The 26361-nt window shown below is 23.0% G+C and overlaps 1 long non-coding RNA gene across 1 annotated transcript; it reads left to right on the top strand.

The window, feature by feature from the left end:
* Positions 1-24808, top strand: LOC143222447 (uncharacterized). Its single transcript, XR_013012235.1, has 3 exons — positions 1-744; positions 20297-20428; positions 21142-24808. It is a non-coding gene; the product is annotated as an uncharacterized LOC143222447 (long non-coding RNA).
* Positions 24809-26361: the final 1553 nt, after the last annotated feature.

Below are 26361 nucleotides of genomic sequence, written 5' to 3' on the forward strand. Positions count from 1 at the left end.
CCAGTGAGAGCTTAGCTTGCTGATTTTCTTCATCACTGTTACCTTTTCGTCATGGATCATTGGGTTCTTCATGTTTTGTGGACTACACCATATTACAGTTTCTTGTTTTTCAGGTTTTCATCTTCCAATTGTGGCCATTCTTCAGGCTTCTGTATGATTTTGACTGGGTTAGTTTATATTCATACCTTTTTTTCCTTTCAGGGGCCCTTGCTTCATTTCATCATGATGTAGATATTGCTCTGTGGTAAGTGATGCCTGAACAGTTATTCTTCAGTTGAAATCTACAAATTGCACAACAGGCAAAGCATTTTTGAAACTGGAGAAAACTATTTTTAATGTAATTCAGTGAAGGAAATACTAAATCAAATAATCACAGTATATTGTAGAATGTTGGGTGCATACTAAGTATTTTATTTCAATTATTAGGCAGCCCAGAAAGCACAAAAAAATTCAGTTGAGCTGTTCCAAGTACTTTATTTTCAAAAAAATGCTTTGGATGATACCCTGTGTGTAGCAGACGGCGTTATCTATTCCTTTTGCACTAATGGTGTCCTGGTATATGTACCAAAGTTTGGAGTCAAGGGGCCTCTACATCTGCGTAAGAAAGATGGTCAGGTTGCTGTAGTTACTAATAAGGGAGTAGAATGGACGGAGGGTCACTTGGAAAAGTCGCAAAAAGCAATCACTATCGTGGCCCCTACATTAACGTACCGACAAATATACCACTTGTTCGATTACCTCACTGTGAGTATTTTAGTAACTTTTGATAAATGTTAAGAGAGAGTAATAGGTAATTTTTTTAATTCGTTGAAAAATACTTATTTCCAAAAAGTGTTTCAGCAAATGTAGGTCTAAAATAATAAGGAAATCTCTGATGTAACTTGTTATTTATTCTTTCATGCCTTATAATACTAATGTTGAATTTAGTAATAAACATGTACTAAAAAATTTATTTTCTAATATTATAGCAATAGGAATTTGTATTGAGACTGTTTTAAAATGGTACATATTTCTACATGCTTTGTATTGATCATTGAAGCTAGTTCTGGGTAAACAAACTGTATAAGAAGGATGAAAATGTATGTTTGATCTTCTTAAATAAAATGGTATTATAGATTGAAGGTAGCTGTAAAATTTGTTTAACCCTTAAACAATGGCCATCATCAACTGCTACTTACAACATTATTGCTGTTTAAGGGTTAACTGTATGGTAGTCACTTTATAGAGCTGTTTGTCTTACTGTAATGTCTCTTTTCAAAGAAAAGTACAGTGACTGTTTGAAATTGTCCAAATTAAAAACAGTAATTCACTGTTGTTGTTATTACCAATGATGTTTCTTGTATGGAAAAGAAAAAGTGCTTACCTTTAATTTTGTGTTGTGTTGAGAGAACATTTCCTTTTTAAAGGTCTAACTATCGCATAAAGAAACTTTTGTGCATGCAAGCTTGTCCCAGTCATAAATAATGTTTAAAATGTTTGCCATTTTGTTTCTTTGAATTGTCTGGAAATACCTGTCTTGTGTTGATGCTTCTAAAAAATATGTATGTTTAATAAAAGGTTAACAGTTACAGCTCTCAGGACAGAAAATTTATGTAACAAATGTGTTGAAAACAAAGTTTTGACTGATGAAAGCTACTACATACCACAGTTACAGCTCTCAGGACAGAAAGTTTATATGAAAAATGGTGCAAATGTGTAGAAAACAAGGTTTTGCTTGATGAAAGCTATACTGTGTGCTACAGATTGGAACATAATTTCATGTTTCAGTAGGATCTGTATGGAAACTGAAGTGAGCACATGAAACAAGTACCATTGATGTTGATAATAGAAATTGGCTTGGTAGAAAGTCCAAACTCTTCATAAGTAATGTTAAATAATTTAGGATTTGCTCTTTATGTAACACATGACAATCTTGTAAAGATATTGTCAGTGATTTACTTACAAGTCCAAATGTAACCATTACTTCCAGAAAAGTGTTATGCACTTTAGCATGAAGTGGCCTCAGTGAATGCTCAAAAAACACTTTCTAGAAAGATAACAAAACCAACAGATTATAATGGGCACAAGACAAGTAGTGGGAGTAGTAGTAAAGTTCGAGAGAAAGATCTTTGTTGGTAAAACCAAATTCAAATTGTTTGACTACAAATTAACAACAATTTGTTCAATGGCAGAGAGGAAAATGGTACCACAGTTTAACGTCAGCATTTACAATGAAGCATGCTGTGGAACAATGTATGAGGACTAATAACATTTGAGATCTTTGATGGCACCTGACTACTGACAATTACAGGAATATCCTTAACTGCCATGTCATTCCCTCAAAAATAACTTATCAGGCAATAATTCATTTTCCAGGGCAATGGTGCTAAACATACACCATATATGAAGAAGCAACACCCAGAAGCTAAATAGGTTGATTTAACAGTCACAGCTATGACAGAATACTTGTATTAATATTATTAAGACTGTGTTGGCAGTATGGAAACTGAAAAGGTCAAATGGCAGCCAACCAATTTTGAGAAGTAATAAGGACAATTGGAACAATATTTTATGACCATGCATTGATAAACTTATGTAAGCACAAAAATAAGGATAAATGTAACATTTACCTGCAATTTCTCATTGTGTACAACTCATGTTTTACTTGTATGTATGTTTTCTTCAGTCATTTCCAATAGTCTAAATGTTAAAGTTGCAGCTTAAGAAACTTCTTAATTTGAAGTAATTGGAAACTTATTATCAAATTCTGTTTTTATTATTGTTTTTATTAAGAAACTTCTTAATTTGAAGTAATTGGAAACTTATTATCAAACTGTTTTTATTATTGTTTTTATTAAGAAACTTCTTAATTTGAAGTAATTGGAAACTTATTATCAAACTCTGTTTTTATTATTGTTTTTATTAAGAAACTTCTTAATTTGAAGTAATTGGAAACTTATTATCAAATTCTGTTTTTATTATTGTTTTATTAAGAAACTTCTTAATTTGAAGTAATTGGAAACTTATCAAATTCTGTTTTTATTATTGTTTTTATTAAGAAACTTCTTAATTTGAAGTAATTGGAAACTTATCAAATTCTGTGTTTTATTATTGTTTTATTAAGAAACTTCTTAATTTGAAGTAATTGGAAACTTATCAAATTCTGTTTTATTATTGTTTTATTAAGAAACTTCTTAATTTGAAGTAATTGGAAACTTATCAAATTCTGTTTTATTATTGTTTTTATTAAGAAACTTCTTAATTTGAAGTAATTGGAAACTTATTATCAAATTCTGTTTTATTATTGTTTTTATTAAGAAACTTCTTAATTTGAAGTAATTGGAAACTTATCAAATTCTGTTTTTATTGTTTTTATTAAGAAACTTCTTAATTTGAAGTAATTGGAAACTTATTATCAAATTCTGTTTTTATTATTGTTTTTATTAAGAAACTTCTTAATTTGAAGTAATTGGAAACTTATCAAATTCTGTTTTATTATTGTTTTTATTAAGAAACTTCTTAATTTGAAGTAATTGGAAACTTATCAAATTCTGTTTTTTATTATTGTTTTATTAAGAAACTTCTTAATTTGAAGTAATTGGAAACTTATCAAATTCTGTTTTATTATTGTTTTTATTAAGAAACTTCTTAATTTGAAGTAATTGGAAACTTATCAAATTCTGTTTTATTATTGTTTTTTATTAAGAAACTTCTTAATTTGAAGTAATTGGAAACTTATCAAATTCTGTTTTTATTATTGTTTTTATTAAGAAACTTCTTAATTTGAAGTAATTGGAAACTTATTATCAAATTCTGTTTTTATTATTGTTTTTATTAAGAAACTTCTTAATTTGAAGTAATTGGAAACTTATTATCAAATTCTGTTATTATTATTGTTTTTATTAAGAAACTTCTTAATTTGAAGTAATTGGAAACTTATCAAATTCTGTTTTATTGTTTTTATTAAGAAACTTCTTAATTTGAAGTAATTGGAAACTTATCAAATTCTGTTTTTATTATTGTTTTTATTAAGAAACTTCTTAATTTGAAGTAATTGGAAACTTATTATCAAATTCTGTTTTTATTGTTTTTATTAAGAAACTTCTTAATTTGAAGTAATTGGAAACTTATTATCAAACTCTGTTTTTATTATTGTTTTTATTAAGAAACTTCTTAATTTGAAGTAATTGGAAACTTATTATCAAATTCTGTTTTATTATTGTTTTATTAAGAAACTTCTTAATTTGAAGTAATTGGAAACTTATCAAATTCTGTTTTTATTATTGTTTTTATTAAGAAACTTCTTAATTTGAAGTAATTGGAAACTTATCAAATTCTGCTTTTATTATTGTTTTTATTAAGATACTTCTTAATTTGAAGTAATTGGAAACTTATCAAATTCTGTTTTTATTATTGTTTTTATTAAGAAACTTCTTAATTTGAAGTAATTGGAAACTTATCAAATTCTGTTTTTATTATTGTTTTTATTAAGAAACTTCTTAATTTGAAGTAATTGGAAACTTATCAAATTCTGTTTTTATTATTGTTTTATTAAGAAACTTCTTAATTTGGAGTAATTGGAAACTTATTATCAAATTCTGTTTTATTATTGTTTTATTAAGAAACTTCTTAATTTGAAGTAATTGGAAACTTATCAAATTCTGTTTTTTATTGTTTTATTAAGAAACTTCTTAATTTGAAGTAATTGGAAACTTATCAAATTCTGTTTTATTATTGTTTTTATTAAGAAACTTCTTAATTTGAAGTAATTGGAAAGTTATTATCAAATTCTGTTTTTATTATTGTTTTATTAAGAAACTTCTTAATTTGAAGTAATTGGAAACTTATCAAATTCTGTTTTATTGTTTTTATTAAGAAACTTCTTAATTTGAAGTAATTGGAAACTTATCAAATTCTGTTTTATTATTGTTTTATTAAGAAACTTCTTAATTTGAAGTAATTGGAAACTTATTGTCAAATTCTGTTTTATTATTGTTTTTATTAAGAAACTTCTTAATTTGAAGTAATTGGAAACTTATTATCAAATTCTGTTTTTATTATTGTTTTATTAAGAAACTTCTTAATTTGAAGTAATTGGAAACTTATCAAATTCTGTTTTATTATTGTTTTATTAAGAAACTTCTTAATTTGAAGTAATTGGAAACTTATTATCAAATTCTGTTTTATTATTGTTTTATTAAGAAACTTCTTAATTTGAAGTAATTGGAAACTTATCAAATTCTGTTTTTATTATTGTTTTTATTAAGAAACTTCTTAATTTGAAGTAATTGGAAACTTATTATCAAATTCTGTTTTTATTATTGTTTTTATTAAGAAACTTCTTAATTTGAAGTAATTGGAAACTTATTATCAAATTCTGTTTTTATTATTGTTTTTATTAAGAAACTTCTTAATTTGAAGTAATTGGAAACTTATCAAATTCTGTTTTTATTATTGTTTTTATTAAGAAACTTCTTAATTTGAAGTAATTGGAAACTTATTGTCAAATTCTGTTTTTATTATTGTTTTATTAAGAAACTTCTTAATTTGAAGTAATTGGAAACTTATTATCAAATTCTGTTTTTATTATTGTTTTTATTAAGAAACTTCTTAATTTGAAGTAATTGGAAACTTATCAAATTCTGTTTTTATTGTTTTTATTAAGAAACTTCTTAATTTGAAGTAATTGGAAACTTATCAAATTCTGTTTTATTATTGTTTTATTAAGAAACTTCTTAATTTGAAGTAATTGGAAACTTATCAAATTCTGTTTTATTATTGTTTTTATTAAGAAACTTCTTAATTTGAAGTAATTGGAAACTTATTGTCAAATTCTGTTTTTATTATTGTTTTTATTAAGAAACTTCTTAATTTGAAGTAATTGGAAACTTATTATCAAATTCTGTTTTTATTATTGTTTTTATTAAGAAACTTCTTAATTTGAAGTAATTGGAAACTTATCAAATTCTGTTTTTATTGTTTTTATTAAGAAACTTCTTAATTTGAAGTAATTGGAAACTTATCAAATTCTGTTTTTATTATTGTTTTTATTAAGAAACTTCTTAATTTGAAGTAATTGGAAACTTATTGTCAAATTCTGTTTTTATTATTGTTTTTATTAAGAAACTTCTTAATTTGAAGTAATTGGAAACTTATTATCAAATTCTGTTTTTATTATTGTTTTTATTAAGAAACTTCTTAATTTGAAGTAATTGGAAACTTATCAAATTCTGTTTTTATTGTTTTTATTAAGAAACTTCTTAATTTGAAGTAATTGGAAACTTATCAAATTCTGTTTTTATTATTGTTTTTATTAAGAAACTTCTTAATTTGAAGTAATTGGAAACTTATCAAATTCTGTTTTTATTATTGTTTTTATTAAGAAACTTCTTAATTTGAAGTAATTGGAAACTTATTGTCAAATTCTGTTTTATTATTGTTTTTATTAAGAAACTTCTTAATTTGAAGTAATTGGAAACTTATTATCAAATTCTGTTTTTATTATTGTTTTTATTAAGAAACTTCTTAATTTGAAGTAATTGGAAACTTATCAAATTCTGTTTTTATTGTTTTTATTAAGAAACTTCTTAATTTGAAGTAATTGGAAACTTATCAAATTCTGTTTTTATTATTGTTTTTATTAAGAAACTTCTTAATTTGAAGTAATTGGAAACTTATTGTCAAATTCTGTTTTTATTATTGTTTTTATTAAGAAACTTCTTAATTTGAAGTAATTGGAAACTTATTATCAAATTCTGTTTTTATTATTGTTTTTATTAAGAAACTTCTTAATTTGAAGTAATTGGAAACTTATCAAATTCTGTTTTTATTATTGTTTTTATTAAGAAACTTCTTAATTTGAAGTAATTGGAAACTTATTATCAAATTCTGTTTTATTATTGTTTTATTAAGAAACTTCTTAATTTGAAGTAATTGGAAACTTATCAAATTCTGTTTTATTATTGTTTTTATTAAGAAACTTCTTAATTTGAAGTAATTGGAAACTTATTGTCAAATTCTGTTTTTATTATTGTTTTTATTAAGAAACTTCTTAATTTGAAGTAATTGGAAACTTATTATCAAATTCTGTTTTTATTATTGTTTTTATTAAGAAACTTCTTAATTTGAAGTAATTGGAAACTTATCAAATTCTGTTTTTATTATTGTTTTTATTAAGAAACTTCTTAATTTGAAGTAATTGGAAACTTATTATCAAATTCTGTTTTTATTATTGTTTTTATTAAGAAACTTCTTAATTTGAAGTAATTGGAAACTTATTATCAAATTCTGTTTTATTATTGTTTTTATTAAGAAACTTCTTAATTTGAAGTAATTGGAAACTTATTATCAAATTCTGTTTTTATTATTGTTTTTATTAAGAAACTTCTTAATTTGAAGTAATTGGAAACTTATTATCAAATTCTGTTTTTATTATTGTTTTATTAAGAAACTTCTTAATTTGAAGTAATTGGAAACTTATTATCAAACTCTGTTTTTATTATTGTTTTATTAAGAAACTTCTTAATTTGAAGTAATTGGAAACTTATTGTCAAATTCTGTTTTATTATTGTTTTATTAAGAAACTTCTTAATTTGAAGTAATTGGAAACTTATTATCAAATTCTGTTTTATTATTGTTTTTATTAAGAAACTTCTTAATTTGAAGTAATTGGAAACTTATCAAATTCTGTTTTATTATTGTTTTTATTAAGAAACTTCTTAATTTGAAGTAATTGGAAACTTATTATCAAATTCTGTTTTTATTATTGTTTTTATTAAGAAACTTCTTAATTTGAAGTAATTGGAAACTTATCAAATTCTGTTTTTATTATTGTTTTTATTAAGAAACTTCTTAATTTGAAGTAATTGGAAACTTATCAAATTCTGTTTTTATTATTGTTTTATTAAGAAACTTCTTAATTTGGAGTAATTGGAAACTTATTATCAAATTCTGTTTTTATTATTGTTTTTATTAAGAAACTTCTTAATTTGAAGTAATTGGAAACTTATCAAATTCTGTTTTTATTGTTTTTATTAAGAAACTTCTTAATTTGAAGTAATTGGAAACTTATCAAATTCTGTTTTTATTATTGTTTTTATTAAGAAACTTCTTAATTTGAAGTAATTGGAAAGTTATTATCAAATTCTGTTTTTATTATTGTTTTATTAAGAAACTTCTTAATTTGAAGTAATTGGAAACTTATCAAATTCTGTTTTTTTTATTGTTTTTATTAAGAAACTTCTTAATTTGAAGTAATTGGAAACTTATCAAATTCTGTTTTATTATTGTTTTATTAAGAAACTTCTTAATTTGAAGTAATTGGAAACTTATCAAATTCTGTTTTTATTGTTTTTATTAAGAAACTTCTTAATTTGAAGTAATTGGAAACTTATCAAATTCTGTTTTTATTATTGTTTTTATTAAGAAACTTCTTAATTTGAAGTAATTGGAAACTTATTATCAAATTCTGTTTTTTATTATTGTTTTTATTAAGAAACTTCTTAATTTGAAGTAATTGGAAACTTATTATCAAATTCTGTTTTTATTATTGTTTTATTAAGAAACTTCTTAATTTGAAGTAATTGGAAACTTATCAAATTCTGTTTTATTATTGTTTTATTAAGAAACTTCTTAATTTGAAGTAATTGGAAACTTATCAAATTCTGTTTTATTATTGTTTTTATTAAGAAACTTCTTAATTTGAAGTAATTGGAAACTTATTATCAAATTCTGTTTTATTATTGTTTTTATTAAGAAACTTCTTAATTTGAAGTAATTGGAAACTTATCAAATTCTGTTTTATTATTGTTTTATTAAGAAACTTCTTAATTTGAAGTAATTGGAAACTTATTATCAAATTCTGTTTTTATTATTGTTTTTATTAAGAAACTTCTTAATTTGAAGTAATTGGAAACTTATTATCAAATTCTGTTTTATTATTGTTTTATTAAGAAACTTCTTAATTTGAAGTAATTGGAAACTTATTATCAAATTCTGTTTTATTATTGTTTTTTATTAAGAAACTTCTTAATTTGAAGTAATTGGAAACTTATCAAATTCTGTTTTATTATTGTTTTATTAAGAAACTTCTTAATTTAGGGTAATTGGAAACTTATTATCAAATTCTGTTTTTATTATTGTTTTTATAAAGAAACTTCTTATTTTGAAGTAATTGGAAACTTATCAAATTCTGTTTTTATTATTGTTTTTATTAAGAAACTTCTTAATTTGAAGTAATTGGAAACTTATTATCAAATTCTGTTTTATTATTTGTTTTTATTAAGAAACTTTTTAATTTGAAGTAATTGGAAACTTATCAAATTCTGTTTTTATTGTTTTTATTAAGAAACTTTTTAATTTGAAGTAATTGGAAACTTATTATCAAATTCTGTTTTTATTATTGTTTTTATTAAGAAACTTCTTAATTTGAAGTAATTGGAAACTTATCAAATTCTGTTTTATTATTGTTTTATTAAGAAACTTCTTAATTTGAAGTAATTGGAAACTTATTATCAAACTCTGTTTTTATTATTGTTTTATTAAGAAACTTCTTAATTTGAAGTAATTGGAAACTTATTATCAAATTCTGTTTTATTATTGTTTTTATTAAGAAACTTCTTAATTTGAAGTAATTGGAAACTTATCAAATTCTATTTTATTATTGTTTTTATTAAGAAACTTCTTAATTTGAAGTAATTGGAAACTTATCAAATTCTGTTTTATTATTGTTTTTATTAAGAAACTTCTTAATTTGAAGTAATTGGAAACTTATTATCAAATTCTGTTTTTATTATTGTTTTATTAAGAAACTTCTTAATTTGAAGTAATTGGAAACTTATCAAATTCTGTTTTTATTATTGTTTTATTAAGAAACTTCTTAATTTGGAGTAATTGGAAACTTATTATCAAATTCTGTTTTATTATTGTTTTTATTAAGAAACTTCTTAATTTGAAGTAATTGGAAACTTATCAAATTCTGTTTTTATTGTTTTATTAAGAAACTTCTTAATTTGAAGTAATTGGAAACTTATCAAATTCTGTTTTATTATTGTTTTATTAAGAAACTTCTTAATTTGAAGTAATTGGAAACTTATTATCAAATTCTGTTTTATTATTGTTTTATTCAGAAACTTCTTAATTTGAAGTAATTGGAAACTTATCAAATTCTGTTTTTTTATTGTTTTATTAAGAAACTTCTTAATTTGAAGTAATTGGAAACTTATTATCAAACTCTGTTTTATTATTGTTTTATTAAGAAACTTCTTAATTTGAAGTAATTGGAAACTTATTATCAAATTCTGTTTTTCTTATTGTTTTATTAAGAAACTTCTTAATTTGAAGTAATTGGAAACTTATCAAATTCTGTTTTTATTATTGTTTTATTAAGAAACTTCTTAATTTGAAGTAATTGGAAACTTATCAAATTCTGCTTTTATTATTGTTTTTATTAAGAAACTTCTTAATTTGAAGTAATTGGAAACTTATCAAATTCTGTTTTATTATTGTTTTTATTAAGAAACTTCTTAATTTGAAGTAATTGGAAACTTATCAAATTCTGTTTTATTATTGTTTTATTAAGAAACTTCTTAATTTGAAGTAATTGGAAACTTATCAAATTCTGTTTTATTATTGTTTTTATTAAGAAACTTCTTAATTTGGAGTAATTGGAAACTTATTATCAAATTCTGTTTTATTATTGTTTTATTAAGAAACTTCTTAATTTGAAGTAATTGGAAACTTATCAAATTCTGTTTTTTATTGTTTTTATTAAGAAACTTCTTAATTTGAAGTAATTGGAAACTTATCAAATTCTGTTTTATTATTGTTTTTATTAAGAAACTTCTTAATTTGAAGTAATTGGAAAGTTATTATCAAATTCTGTTTTATTATTGTTTTTATTAAGAAACTTCTTAATTTGAAGTAATTGGAAACTTATCAAATTCTGTTTTTATTGTTTTTATTAAGAAACTTCTTAATTTGAAGCAATTGGAAACTTATCAAATTCTGTTTTTATTATTGTTTTTATTAAGAAACTTCTTAATTTGAAGTAATTGGAAACTTATTGTCAAATTCTGTTTTATTATTGTTTTATTAAGAAACTTCTTAATTTGAAGTAATTGGAAACTTATTATCAAATTCTGTTTTATTATTGTTTTTATTAAGAAACTTCTTAATTTGAAGTAATTGGAAACTTATCAAATTCTGTTTTTATTATTGTTTTTATTAAGAAACTTCTTAATTTGAAGTAATTGGAAACTTATCAAATTCTGTTTTTATTATTGTTTTTATTAAGAAACTTCTTAATTTGAAGTAATTGGAAACTTATTATCAAATTCTGTTTTATTATTGTTTTATTAAGAAACTTCTTAATTTGAAGTAATTGGAAACTTATTATCAAATTCTGTTTTTTATTGTTTTTATTAAGAAACTTCTTAATTTGAAGTAATTGGAAACTTATCAAATTCTGTTTTTATTATTGTTTTTATTAAGAAACTTCTTAATTTGAAGTAATTGGAAACTTATTGTCAAATTCTGTTTTTATTATTGTTTTTATTAAGAAACTTCTTAATTTGAAGTAATTGGAAACTTATTATCAAATTCTGTTTTTATTATTGTTTTATTAAGAAACTTCTTAATTTGAAGTAATTGGAAACTTATCAAATTCTGTTTTTATTGTTTTTATTAAGAAACTTCTTAATTTGAAGTAATTGGAAACTTATCAAATTCTGTTTTTATTATTGTTTTTATTAAGAAACTTCTTAATTTGAAGTAATTGGAAACTTATCAAATTCTGTTTTTATTATTGTTTTATTAAGAAACTTCTTAATTTGAAGTAATTGGAAACTTATTGTCAAATTCTGTTTTATTATTGTTTTTATTAAGAAACTTCTTAATTTGAAGTAATTGGAAACTTATTATCAAATTCTGTTTTTATTATTGTTTTTATTAAGAAACTTCTTAATTTGAAGTAATTGGAAACTTATCAAATTCTGTTTTTATTGTTTTTATTAAGAAACTTCTTAATTTGAAGTAATTGGAAACTTATCAAATTCTGTTTTTATTATTGTTTTATTAAGAAACTTCTTAATTTGAAGTAATTGGAAACTTATTGTCAAATTCTGTTTTTATTATTGTTTTATTAAGAAACTTCTTAATTTGAAGTAATTGGAAACTTATTATCAAATTCTGTTTTATTATTGTTTTTATTAAGAAACTTCTTAATTTGAAGTAATTGGAAACTTATCAAATTCTGTTTTTATTATTGTTTTATTAAGAAACTTCTTAATTTGAAGTAATTGGAAACTTATTATCAAATTCTGTTTTTATTATTGTTTTTATTAAGAAACTTCTTAATTTGAAGTAATTGGAAACTTATCAAATTCTGTTTTTATTATTGTTTTTATTAAGAAACTTCTTAATTTGAAGTAATTGGAAACTTATTGTCAAATTCTGTTTTATTATTGTTTTATTAAGAAACTTCTTAATTTGAAGTAATTGGAAACTTATTATCAAATTCTGTTTTATTATTATTTTTTATTAAGAAACTTCTTAATTTGAAGTAATTGGAAACTTATCAAATTCTGTTTTTATTATTGTTTTATTAAGAAACTTCTTAATTTGAAGTAATTGGAAACTTATTATCAAACTCTGTTTTTATTATTGTTTTTATTAAGAAACTTCTTAATTTGAAGTAATTGGAAACTTATTATCAAATTCTGTTTTTATTATTGTTTTTATTAAGAAACTTCTTAATTTGAAGTAATTGGAAACTTATTATCAAATTCTGTTTTTATTATTGTTTTATTAAGAAACTTCTTAATTTGAAGTAATTGGAAACTTATTATCAAATTCTGTTTTTATTATTGTTTTATTAAGAAACTTCTTAATTTGAAGTAATTGGAAACTTATTATCAAACTCTGTTTTTATTATTGTTTTTATTAAGAAACTTCTTAATTTGAAGTAATTGGAAACTTATTGTCAAATTCTGTTTTTATTATTGTTTTTATTAAGAAACTTCTTAATTTGAAGTAATTGGAAACTTATTATCAAATTCTGTTTTTATTATTGTTTTTTATTAAGAAACTTCTTAATTTGAAGTAATTGGAAACTTATCAAATTCTGTTTTTATTGTTTTTATTAAGAAACTTCTTAATTTGAAGTAATTGGAAACTTATCAAATTCTGTTTTTATTATTGTTTTTATTAAGAAACTTCTTAATTTGAAGTAATTGGAAACTTATCAAATTCTGTTTTATTATTGTTTTATTAAGAAACTTCTTAATTTGAAGTAATTGGAAACTTATTGTCAAATTCTGTTTTTATTATTGTTTTTATTAAGAAACTTCTTAATTTGAAGTAATTGGAAACTTATTATCAAATTCTGTTTTATTATTGTTTTATTAAGAAACTTCTTAATTTGAAGTAATTGGAAACTTATCAAATTCTGTTTTTTATTGTTTTTATTAAGAAACTTCTTAATTTGAAGTAATTGGAAACTTATCAAATTCTGTTTTTATTATTGTTTTATTAAGAAACTTCTTAATTTGAAGTAATTGGAAACTTATTGTCAAATTCTGTTTTATTATTGTTTTTATTAAGAAACTTCTTAATTTGAAGTAATTGGAAACTTATTATCAAATTCTGTTTTTATTATTGTTTTTATTAAGAAACTTCTTAATTTGAAGTAATTGGAAACTTATCAAATTCTGTTTTTATTATTGTTTTTATTAAGAAACTTCTTAATTTGAAGTAATTGGAAACTTATTATCAAATTCTGTTTTTATTATTGTTTTATTAAGAAACTTCTTAATTTGAAGTAATTGGAAACTTATCAAATTCTGTTTTTATTATTGTTTTATTAAGAAACTTCTTAATTTGAAGTAATTGGAAACTTATTGTCAAATTCTGTTTTTATTATTGTTTTATTAAGAAACTTCTTAATTTGAAGTAATTGGAAACTTATTATCAAATTCTGTTTTTAATATTGTTTTTATTAAGAAACTTCTTAATTTGAAGTAATTGGAAACTTATCAAATTCTGTTTTTATTATTGTTTTTATTAAGAAACTTCTTAATTTGAAGTAATTGGAAACTTATTATCAAACTCTGTTTTTATTATTGTTTTTATTAAGAAACTTCTTAATTTGAAGTAATTGGAAACTTATTATCAAATTCTGTTTTTATTATTGTTTTTATTAAGAAACTTCTTAATTTGAAGTAATTGGAAACTTATTATCAAATTCTGTTTTTATTATTGTTTTTATTAAGAAACTTCTTAATTTGAAGTAATTGGAAACTTATTATCAAATTCTCTTTTTATTATTGTTTTTATTAAGAAACTTCTTAATTTGAAGTAATTGGAAACTTATTATCAAACTCTGTTTTTATTATTGTTTTTATTAAGAAACTTCTTAATTTGAAGTAATTGGAAACTTATTGTCAAATTCTGTTTTTATTATTGTTTTTATTAAGAAACTTCTTAATTTGAAGTAATTGGAAACTTATTATCAAATTCTGTTTTTATTATTGTTTTTATTAAGAAACTTCTTAATTTGAAGTAATTGGAAACTTATTATCAAATTCTGTTTTTATTATTGTTTTTATTAAGAAACTTCTTAATTTGAAGTAATTGGAAACTTATCAAATTCTGTTTTTATTATTGTTTTTATTAAGAAACTTCTTAATTTGGAGTAATTGGAAACTTATTATCAAATTCTGTTTTTATTATTGTTTTTATTAAGAAACTTCTTAATTTGAAGTAATTGGAAACTTATCAAATTCTGTTTTTATTTTTTTATTAAGAAACTTCTTAATTTGAAGTAATTGGAAACTTATCAAATTCTGTTTTTTTATTATTGTTTTTATTAAGAAACTTCTTAATTTGAAGTAATTGGAAACTTATTATCAAATTCTGTTTTTTATTATTGTTTTATTAAGAAACTTCTTAATTTGAAGTAATTGGAAACTTATCAAATTCTGTTTTTTATTGTTTTATTAAGAAACTTCTTAATTTGAAGTAATTGGAAACTTATTATCAAACTCTGTTTTATTATTGTTTTATTAAGAAACTTCTTAATTTGAAGTAATTGGAAACTTATTATCAAATTCTGTTTTTATTATTGTTTTATTAAGAAACTTCTTAATTTGAAGTAATTGGAAACTTATCAAATTCTGTTTTATTATTGTTTTATTAAGAAACTTCTTAATTTGAAGTAATTGGAAACTTATCAAATTCTGCTTTTATTATTGTTTTTATTAAGATACTTCTTAATTTGAAGTAATTGGAAACTTATCAAATTCTGTTTTTATTATTGTTTTTATTAAGAAACTTCTTAATTTGAAGTAATTGGAAACTTATCAAATTCTGTTTTATTATTGTTTTATTAAGAAACTTCTTAATTTGAAGTAATTGGAAACTTATCAAATTCTGTTTTATTATTGTTTTTATTAAGAAACTTCTTAATTTGGAGTAATTGGAAACTTATTATCAAATTCTGTTTTTATTATTGTTTTTTATTAAGAAACTTCTTAATTTGAAGTAATTGGAAACTTATCAAATTCTGTTTTTATTGTTTTATTAAGAAACTTCTTAATTTGAAGTAATTGGAAACTTATCAAATTCTGTTTTATTATTGTTTTTTATTAAGAAACTTCTTAATTTGAAGTAATTGGAAAGTTATTATCAAATTCTGTTTTATTATTGTTTTTATTAAGAAACTTCTTAATTTGAAGTAATTGGAAACTTATCAAATTCTGTTTTTTATTGTTTTTATTAAGAAACTTCTTAATTTGAAGTAATTGGAAACATCAAATTCTGTTTTATTATTGTTTTATTAAGAAACTTCTTAATTTGAAGTAATTGGAAACTTATTATCAAATTCTGTTTTATTATTGTTTTATTAAGAAACTTCTTAATTTGAAGTAATTGGAAACTTATCAAATTCTGTTTTTATTATTGTTTTATTAAGAAACTTCTTAATTTGAAGTAATTGGAAACTTATTATCAAATTCTGTTTTATTATTGTTTTATTAAGAAACTTCTTAATTTGAAGTAATTGGAAACTTATCAAATTCTGTTTTTATTATTGTTTTATTAAGAAACTTCTTAATTTGAAATAATTGGAAACTTATTATCAAATTCTGTTTTATTATTGTTTTATTAAGAAACTTCTTAATTTGAAGTAATTGGAAACTTATTATCAAATTCTGTTTTATTATTGTTTTTATTAAGAAACTTCTTAATTTGAAGTAATTGGAAACTTATCAAATTCTGTTTTTATTGTTTTTATTAAGAAACTTCTTAATTTGAAGTAATTGGAAACTTATCAAATTCTGTTTTTATTATTGTTTTTATTAAGAAATTTCTTAATTTGAAGTAATTGGAAACTTATCAAATTCTGTTTTTATTATTGTTTTATTAAGAAACTTCTTAATTTGAAGTAATTGGAAACTTATTGTCAAATTCTGTTTTATTATTGTTTTATTAAGAAACTTCTTAATTTGAAGTAATTGGAAACTTATTATCAAATTCTGTTTTATTATTGTTTTATTAAGAAACTTCTTAATTTGAAGTAATTGGAAACTTATCAAATTCTGTTTTTTATTGTTTTATTAAGAAACTTCTTAATTTGAAGTAATTGGAAACTTATCAAATTCTGTTTTTATTATTGTTTTTATTAAGAAACTTCTTAATTTGAAGTAATTGGAAACTTATTGTCAAATTCTGTTTTTATTATTGTTTTTATTAAGAAACTTCTTAATTTGAAGTAATTGGAAACTTATTATCAAATTCTGTTTTTATTATTGTTTTTATTAAGAAACTTCTTAATTTGAAGTAATTGGAAACTTATCAAATTCTGTTTTATTATTGTTTTTATTAAGAAACTTCTTAATTTGAAGTAATTGGAAACTTATTATCAAATTCTGTTTTGTTATTGTTTTTATTAAGAAACTTCTTAATTTGAAGTAATTGGAAACTTATCAAATTCTGTTTTATTATTGTTTTATTAAGAAACTTCTTAATTTGAAGTAATTGGAAACTTATTGTCAAATTCTGTTTTTATTATTGTTTTTATTAAGAAACTTCTTAATTTGAAGTAATTGGAAACTTATTATCAAATTCTGTTTTTATTATTGTTTTTATTAAGAAACTTCTTAATTTGAAGTAATTGGAAACTTATCAAATTCTGTTTTTTATTATTGTTTTTATTAAGAAACTTCTTAATTTGAAGTAATTGGAAACTTATTATCAAACTCTGTTTTTATTATTGTTTTATTAAGAAACTTCTTAATTTGAAGTAATTGGAAACTTATTATCAAATTCTCTTTTATTATTGTTTTTATTAAGAAACTTCTTAATTTGAAGTAATTGGAAACTTATTATCAAATTCTGTTTTATTATTGTTTTTATTAAGAAACTTCTTAATTTGAAGTAATTGGAAACTTATTATCAAATTCTCTTTTATTATTGTTTTATTAAGAAACTTCTTAATTTGAAGTAATTGGAAACTTATTATCAAACTCTGTTTTTATTATTGTTTTATTAAGAAACTTCTTAATTTGAAGTAATTGGAAACTTATTGTCAAATTCTGTTTTTATTATTGTTTTTATTAAGAAACTTCTTAATTTGAAGTAATTGGAAACTTATTATCAAATTCTGTTTTTATTATTGTTTTTATTAAGAAACTTCTTAATTTGAAGTAATTGGAAACTTATCAAATTCTGTTTTTTTATTATTGTTTTATTAAGAAACTTCTTAATTTGAAGTAATTGGAAACTTATTATCAAATTCTGTTTTTATTATTGTTTTATTAAGAAACTTCTTAATTTGAAGTAATTGGAAACTTATCAAATTCTGTTTTATTATTGTTTTATTAAGAAACTTCTTAATTTGAAGTAATTGGAAACTTATCAAATTCTGTTTTTATTATTGTTTTTATTAAGAAACTTCTTAATTTGAAGTAATTGGAAACTTATTATCAAATTCTGTTTTTATTATTGTTTTTATTAAGAAACTTCTTAATTTGAAGTAATTGGAAACTTATTATCAAATTCTGTTTTTATTATTGTTTTTATTAAGAAACTTCTTAATTTGAAGTAATTGGAAACTTATTATCAAACTCTGTTTTTATTATTGTTTTTATTAAGAAACTTCTTAATATGAAGTAATTGGAAACTTATTATCAAATTCTGTTTTTATTAAGAAACTTCTTAATTTGAAGTAATTGGAAACTTATTATCAAACTCTGTTTTTATTATTGTTTTTATTAAGAAACTTCTTAATTTGAAGTAATTGGAAACTTATCAAATTCTGTTTTTATTATTGTTTTTATTAAGAAACTTCTTAATTTGAAGTAATTGGAAACTTATTATCAAATTCTGTTTTTATTATTGTTTTATTAAGAAACTTCTTAATTTGAAGTAATTGGAAACTTATCAAATTCTGTTTTTATTATTGTTTTATTAAGAAACTTCTTAATTTGAAGTAATTGGAAACTTATTATCAAACTCTGTTTTATTATTGTTTTATTAAGAAACTTCTTAATTTGAAGTAATTGGAAACTTATTATCAAATTCTGTTTTTATTATTGTTTTTATTAAGAAACTTCTTAATTTGAAGTAATTGGAAACTTATTATCAAATTCTGTTTTTATTATTGTTTTTATTAAGAAACTTCTTAATTTGAAGTAATTGGAAACTTATTATCAAATTCTCTTTTATTATTGTTTTTATTAAGAAACTTCTTAATTTGAAGTAATTGGAAACTTATTATCAAACTCTGTTTTTATTATTGTTTTTATTAAGAAACTTCTTAATTTGAAGTAATTGGAAACTTATTGTCAAATTCTGTTTTATTATTGTTTTATTAAGAAACTTCTTAATTTGAAGTAATTGGAAACTTATTATCAAATTCTGTTTTTATTATTGTTTTATTAAGAAACTTCTTAATTTGAAGTAATTGGAAACTTATTATCAAATTCTGTTTTTATTATTGTTTTTATTAAGAAACTTCTTAATTTGAAGTAATTTGAAACTTATCAAATTCTGTTTTATTATTGTTTTATTAAGAAACTTCTTAATTTGAAGTAATTGGAAACTTATCAAATTCTGTTTTTATTATTGTTTTATTAAGAAACTTCTTAATTTGAAGTAATTGGAAACTTATTATCAAACTCTGTTTTATTATTGTTTTATTAAGAAACTTCTTAATTTGAAGTAATTGGAAACTTATCAAATTCTGTTTTTATTATTGTTTTTATTAAGAAACTTCTTAATTTGAAGTAATTGGAAACTTATTATCAAACTCTGTTTTTATTATTGTTTTTATTAAGAAACTTCTTAATTTGAAGTAATTGGAAACTTATTATCAAATTCTGTTTTTATTATTGTTTTTATTAAGAAACTTCTTAATTTGAAGTAATTGGAAACTTATTATCAAATTCTGTTTTTATTATTGTTTTTATTAAGAAACTTCTTAATTTGAAGTAATTGGAAACTTATCAAATTCTGTTTTTATTATTGTTTTTATTAAGAAACTTCTTAATTTGAAGTAATTGGAAACTTATTATCAAACTCTGTTTTATTATTGTTTTATTAAGAAACTTCTTAATTTGAAGTAATTGGAAACTTATTATCAAACTCTGTTTTTATTATTGTTTTATTAAGAAACTTCTTAATTTGAAGTAATTGGAAACTTATTATCAAATTCTGTTTTATTATTGTTTTATTAAGAAACTTCTTAATTTGAAGTAATTGGAAACTTATTATCAAATTCTGTTTTTATTATTGTTTTTATTAAGAAACTTCTTAATTTGAAGTAATTGGAAACTTATTATCAAACTCTGTTTCAAATGAAACTGAGATTCTTGTATGGACTCACTAAGTACTTCATATGAAACTGTTCTTGTATGGACTCACTAAGTACTTCATATGAAACTGTTCTTGTATGGACTCACTAAGTACTTCATATGAAACTGTTCTTGTATGGACTCACTAAGTACTTCATATGAAACTGTTCTTGTATGGACTCACTAAGTACTTTATATGAAACTGTTCTTGTATGGACTCACTAAGTACTTTATATTTGTATGTTCAACACTTTAGATTTATTGAAATTTTGTTTATATGTGAACGAAAGTTCTATGACGTTGGTGCCTGTGGATGACTTTGAAATATATCGTTGAAAAAAATGTTCAACAAATATATCTGTAAAATTACCAGAGAACTCTTAATTTTTATAACCAATGAGTGTAATTAAATTCAGAAATATTAGTATGTCAATGCTTTGCAAATTATTTATTCATAAATGGAATTGCAGGTACGAATTGAAGTCCAGTCTATGAAGGCTCATCCTGCAGCTCTGAATTTTCAGCTAGTAGACTGCAAATCTCAGATTTCAAATATAGAGAGATACTTGGAAAAGCCATGTCAAAACAGCCAATTGGTGGAGGTAAATTAGTGTGTATCACAATTTTTTTTGTACAAATGTGTAGATGTTTCTCTTTAAAAAGAAAATATGTTTAAATGTGCTCTACAGTGTAACATGTAGACATTACAGTGTATTAAACCAAACAGTGATCAAAATGTTTGACCAAGTTGTAATCTGTTGGTGAAGAAATGCACATTCTATAATCACTTTGTTGGAGATAAAAGTGGACTTCTGCTTATTTTTGGACTTTTATATTGATATACATGGGTTAGAAAGTGTGAAATTTTATTAAAAGATGTTACCATAATGACAAATTTTGCCTTTTGTGAGATTTTATAAAATATTATTTCAGTAACTTACTATTTCATTAAGTGCTTCTCCCATTTTAATGTAATTTCCACATAATATATTGTTTGCAGCACAAAGATCTGTTAAATTATTTTATAATTATTGTTAAAACTTTAACAGAAAAGTCCAAACTTTGATTTAACTATATGTTTTTTTCATTTTTATTTTGGTGATTTTTGTTAGCACGGGTTAAACAATTGATTTTGTATTGACTTTCAAAAAGTTTAAGCTGAAATATAATTTGAAGCTGAACAGTTATTCAATGAGTTAAAAAAAAGTTTTACTTTTTTGAGTTATTATAGAGTATGGTAACTCAGTATATCCTGTTAAACAGAAATACAATTGTGCTATAACGAAATTAAAGATACCTGTGTGTATTTTTATAGGAAGTGATATCAAGTATAGTGGTGAAGGAAGAACACCCAGATGAACAACAGGCGAAGACTGAAGAAACCCCCAAACAAACAAGTTTGTATAGTCTATTTCAGAAGCTTAAAGACATGTCTCTTCAACCTATTAATGTTTCCTGTATGCCTTCAGAATAATGTTTTTTTTTCCTGGATTGAGACTTGCAGCTATGCAATAGTCAATGTGCCTTTAGTTAAATATCACTAGCCCTAACAAAAGAAACGAAGTTAAACAACAGTAATAATCTTTTATACATATTATAGTATAACATTAATCTCTTCTCAAACAGAGTGCACTTTCCATGTTATTGTACTTCTCAAACAGAGTGCACTTTCCATGTAACTTATTGGTTGCAACACAAAGACTTCTTGTTCTGGATGGTCATGTTTTATACTTGTGTGTTAAAAATTTTATAGAAAAATTCTAAATTTTGATTTAAGAATTTCATTTTTATTTTGGTGTTTTTGTTATTGAAACTTCTTGTTTTCAAAATATAAATGTCAGGAGAACGAGGCTCCCCCCAGATGATTTAATAGCTACAATTTTTTTATATCAAACATGTTATAATTACATCTGATCTTTTAAAGTGGAGTCGATAGTAGGTTAATCAGCAGCGTGAGGTTGTTACTTCTGCTGAAGTCAGCTCAGTGGGTACCAAATCTGTAAGGAGATTTTAATGTATTTACTGATTTTTATATACATGTCACTGTGTATTTACAGTTTTATAACCTTTATAGACATGTACCTGCTAATCCAACAGACTACTTGATCATTGTATATACCTTCATGTGTGTTTGGTAGATAAATGGTAAAGTTGATTCAGTACTCAAGGTTGCCATTGGTTTCCCACATTCGTTATTTTCACTCATCTTTCAAACAATTTTATTATATTCAGCTTTGTGTTGCATCTTAAATATACATACTTAATGTGATCTCAGTTACTTAAGCTGATTTATTATTTAAAATTGGTTGGTTGAATATCCACAAATGTATTAACATATTATGATAACCATGTACTTAGTTCTTCATCGTAATTTGTAAACATGGTTACTGAGCAGGGAGTGAAGTGTTAAGCATTCATTTATAAAAAATCTGTGTGTACATGATTTGTAGGTTTATTCTGTGATATTGTATAGCATGTAAACAATGCTTTTCATTTGTTAACTATAGTTCTTACGTTACCTGACAAGTTGACTTATTGTTTGACTCATAACTTCTTTTTGTGTTTATTGTAGTTACAGGGACAACTTAACAAGTGCAAGGTCCAGCCAAAATGGAAATTTTAAATAACCTTTATTTCATTTGACCATGATAAGTTGACTAATTGGTAGCATATTGACATAATCATAAATTAACTGTTTGGTAACAAATGACAATCTGTAGAAACACTTATAGTTACAAATTAAAGCAGGTCAGAATGAGAGAAAACAACTTTCATGATATTGTTACTGCAAAATTGTTCAAAAATGAACAAAAATCACATTTGTCAACTAAATCTTCGATGTTGAAAGGATAGTTAACGATACTAAACGTTCTTTGCTCACTGTAATTTGTAGGCAAGATTTTATTAGTTTCAGCTTTGAGAAACTACATTTTGCAGATTCAACTGACACTAGTATCAGAAGAATTCAAAAGGCAATGACAGTATTAGAATAAATGTTCAGTAATAAACTTGAGGACTTCAGAGGCGGATGATGGTCTGTCACTCTCAGGCTTATTAATTCTTCAAGCAATCTTTCTTCTATAACTTTGCTATCCTTATTTTAATCAGTCTAAACCTATAAATTTTTGCACTTACAGTTAACCTTTGTCCACATCAACTTTGAATAAAAATAAAAACAAATCATAATAATCTTTAACTTGTTGGAATCTCTCTGTAGTTTGTACCAATACAGTATCTAACATGCAGTTAAAAAATTCAACTTTAAAATAATTTTTTTACTGATTGGATCATTACTTCCTTCTGTTTGATTCATAGGTTCTCTGCCTTTGTCACCTGCTAGCATATGAGATACATTCAGGGGATCAGTGAATCCATTTGTTGTAGACTCTTCAAAGTATAATTTGGTGCTTATCGAACCAATAGTTTGCATAACATCAACAGCTTCTTTTTGCAGTTCTTTGTTCACAACATAAATCTGATGTAAAATTTCATACTAGAATACATATTTTTGCATCTCTTGCAACAAAGACATAACATCTGCTTCACTACGAGCTGTAGCATCATTTGTTATGAATTCCTTTACCCCTTAAGAGCATCATAGATTTCTAAAAGCTGGTAGCAAACAGCTTGCACTGCATCAGTGCACAAATCCCACCTTTATTTGCAGTGAGACCTTTCACATGTTTCTTAAAATTGGCCGTCGTCCCACATATCTAGAAAATATACAGTCCCCATAAAATGCCAAAGAAAGACATTGCTCTTACAGAGCATCTTACTACATCAGATAATAGTAAATTCCATGAATGGCATTCACATGAAACATAGAGAGCATGTTTATTAAGATCCAGAATACGTTTTTGCACCATCAGATGTTTCCCTCTCGCATTAAGAGCCATAGTCGTACCCTTTACCTCGCATATCATTGACTAATAACTGTATTTTTTTTTAAAAAGTCAGGCAAATAATTACTTAAGGTTTCTCCAATGGTTTACCTTGGTGCACTGGATAGTTATTTAATTAAAACTAGCAGATACTAAACTTGTATGGAATATATTTGGAATATTGTGAAGTTTACTATAGATACTCCAAAAACAAAAGGTGCATAATAACTTCTCAAGATTACTACATACACCCATGTATGGGGAACTGACTTCATCTTAGGCTTATCTCAGTGTAAACATGATCTACTAGTGCACTGTAACAAGAAAAGAAAATAATAAAAGCAAGGTGCATTAGTAGATCATGTTTACACTGAGATAACCCTAAGATGAAGTCAATTCGTCATGAGCTACTAATGCACTGTAATAATAAAATAAAATAGTAAAAGCAAGGTGCAAGCCCTAAGACAGCTAGCTGTCTTATCCAAAAGTTGGTTCTGTGTAGTTATATATGATTCTTAAGAAAACAATGTTTATTTCCTTGTGTTTCACAAAGCTTTTATGTTTCTTATAACTATTAAATTAGTTTCTATTTAATAATTCTTCCATGAAATTATATGTGTGTTATTTTGAAACTATTTTATTGAATTTTGGATATTACTGCATTGGTTTAAATCATCTTTAATTATATATTCCAGTGATCCAAAAAATTTATCTCGTACCATATCTTGTTTTAATATTTTCAGGTACTTTATTAGAATCTTTAAAGTACATATTAAAAGATTAAAAATAATAAATATGTTAAAATTTTTGTTAAAATTCAATTCTCTGACAAATTTTAAGCTACAAAGAATATATTTTTAGATATTTATAATATTCTTAAGGGCTCCTATTATTATATTTTGTATCACTAGTTGACTAGATTTTTATCTACTGAAATTTATTTCTCCTATCTTTTGTGACCCTTTAACTATTAGTATTCATTTTTGCACTTTTAGTACTATGTTCCCTGCTTCTTCCATGATTTTTAATGTTTCTTTAAAAGATGGATTTGACTGTACCATATGAACATAATAATGTATCTTTAAAAGATGGATTTGACTGTACCATGTGAACATGATAATGTTTCATGAAAAGATGGATTTGACTGTACCTTACAAACATGATAATGTTTCATTAAAAGATGGATTTGACTGTACCTTATGAACATGGTAATGGTAATTAAAAGAGAACTTGTACATATTTTGCAGTCTACAGTACTTAGTTGTCTAACCTGGTATTTTCCTAGTATTTTACAGAACAGATAACTAGTTTTTATAACCAAACAAGCAGTTCAATGTTCCTTAAAAAAAGTTATATTTTACTTCCAAGTATTTAATGAGTGTTTCAGGTATTAAAAATATTGATCACCTGTAATTTTTTTATATAAATGTTGTATAGTTTCTTTTTAAAAATTGTAAAAACTACTTGCTCAGTACTCCTGTAAAATATGAAGTAATAATGAACAGTATTTGTAAGACTCATGTTTTTGTTGCACAATTTTTTTAACAAACTGTTTGGTAAACATTTGTTTTATTAAATAAATATTGTCATTGGAGATTTCATTATTGTTAAACAGGGGAATATGATTACATGTTCAAAAACACAAAGGTTTTGAAAACGTTTTATTGGATGTATTGAAACCACAATTTGTAAATATGAAGTTAAAAATATGATTTTATATGTTCTAAAAAAAATTTATATGTAATAAATGTTTTTGTGGTGCAGAACAAGTTCTTTTTTTTCTGTCTTTCTCCTGGCCCCCCAGAAGCACAGCAGTATGGCTGTGAACGTACACCACCAGAAGGACAGTAAACTCACAACTGAAGTCCCGTGTTGAAAATGCATACCCTTTCAGCTGTGAGAGTACTATAATGTAACTGCCAATTCCACTGTTCTTTAATAAGAAAGTGGCCTAACAGTTGACCTAAGTTTTTGTGGCAGGATGGCCTTCACTTTGGTTGGCAGTTCAAAATTAGTGACAGTGACAGATAATCTTGGGGAAGTAGTGAATTATGGAAAGCAGTTCCAGAACAATTAATTGGTTCATTGCTTTGCATTTTCATTTTATTTTGTCGGTCTTGATATATCTTCAAGTGCATAGTACTTGTTAAAACCATATTCCAACTTTTATGTTTCACTATAGAGTTTTTTAATTGTTTCTAATAAACACAACAATTTGTTCCTAGTGGCATATGCTCAAAATGTTGTTATTTATACTAATCTCTAAATGCTTCTTGTTGGAATGCATAAAATAAATTGTGTAATATTTATGCAAATAATGTGTAGTCTTGAATTAAGAATTTCTTATCAGTTATCTTTAATGAGCACAGAACTAATTGATCTTCATTTGTGTTGCTTTTATATATATACAGTCAATGTGATTTCTGTTTCCCAGTACTGGTACTAGCAGAAGTGTTTTGGCACTGGAGAGCCAGGTTTGAACCTATGCAACATCACAAAGTATTCTTTGCACTTTAAGCTGTGGGTGCATTATAAAAGTGACAATTAATCCTTTAGCATGGATGGCAGGATGGTGCTGAGTGGCTGCCTTCCATTTAGTCAGTTACTGAAAATTAGTGACATCAACAGATAGCATTTGGTTAAAGAGTAGCCCA

Source organism: Tachypleus tridentatus, chromosome 8 (assembly GCF_004210375.1).
Source record: "Tachypleus tridentatus isolate NWPU-2018 chromosome 8, ASM421037v1, whole genome shotgun sequence".
In the NCBI taxonomy this organism is placed as follows: domain Eukaryota; kingdom Metazoa; phylum Arthropoda; class Merostomata; order Xiphosura; family Limulidae; genus Tachypleus; species Tachypleus tridentatus.